The sequence below is a fragment of the Arachis duranensis genome, chromosome 10 (assembly GCF_000817695.3).
Source record: "Arachis duranensis cultivar V14167 chromosome 10, aradu.V14167.gnm2.J7QH, whole genome shotgun sequence".
Lineage (NCBI taxonomy): Eukaryota > Viridiplantae > Streptophyta > Magnoliopsida > Fabales > Fabaceae > Arachis > Arachis duranensis.
Window position 1 is genome coordinate 23,214,619 of NC_029781.3, and position 678 is coordinate 23,215,296.

Consider the following 678-nt stretch of genomic DNA (forward strand, 5'->3'; position numbering starts at 1 on the left):
TTGTGCATGCATCTGGCTGGGCTAATTGCCTTAAGATCACTTATGGACCACCCAAGAGCTGTCTTGTCTGTCCTAAGCACTTGAATTAGTGCTTCTTCTTCCTGTGGCTCTAAGGTAGAGCTTATGATTACAGGAAAGGTATCACCTTCTCCCAGAAATGCATATTTCAGGGATGGTGGTAATGGTTTGAGCTCGGGTTTGGGAGATTTCTCCTCTTCCTGAGGGATTTTCAGAGGTTCTATGATTCTCTCTGATTCCTCCAAATCAGGCTGAACATCTTTAAAGATGTCCTCTAGCTCTGATTCGAAACTCTCAGCCATATTGACCTCTCTTACCAGAGAGTCAATGATATCAACACTCATGCAGTCATTTGGGGTGTCTGGATGTTGCATGGCTTTGACAACATTCAACTTGAACTCCTCCTCATTGACTCTCAGGGTTACTTCCCCTTTTTGGACGTCAATGAGGGTTCGGCCAGTTGCTAGGAAGGGTCTTCCTGGAATGAGAGTTTCACTCTTGTGCTCTTCCATTTCCAGCACCACAAAGTCAGTAGGAAAGGCAAATGGCCCAACCTTGACAATTATGTCTTCAATCACGCCTGATGGGTATTTAATAGAGTCATTAGCAAGTTGAAGACATATCCGGGTTGGTTTGATTTCTTCAGTCAAACCAAGCTTT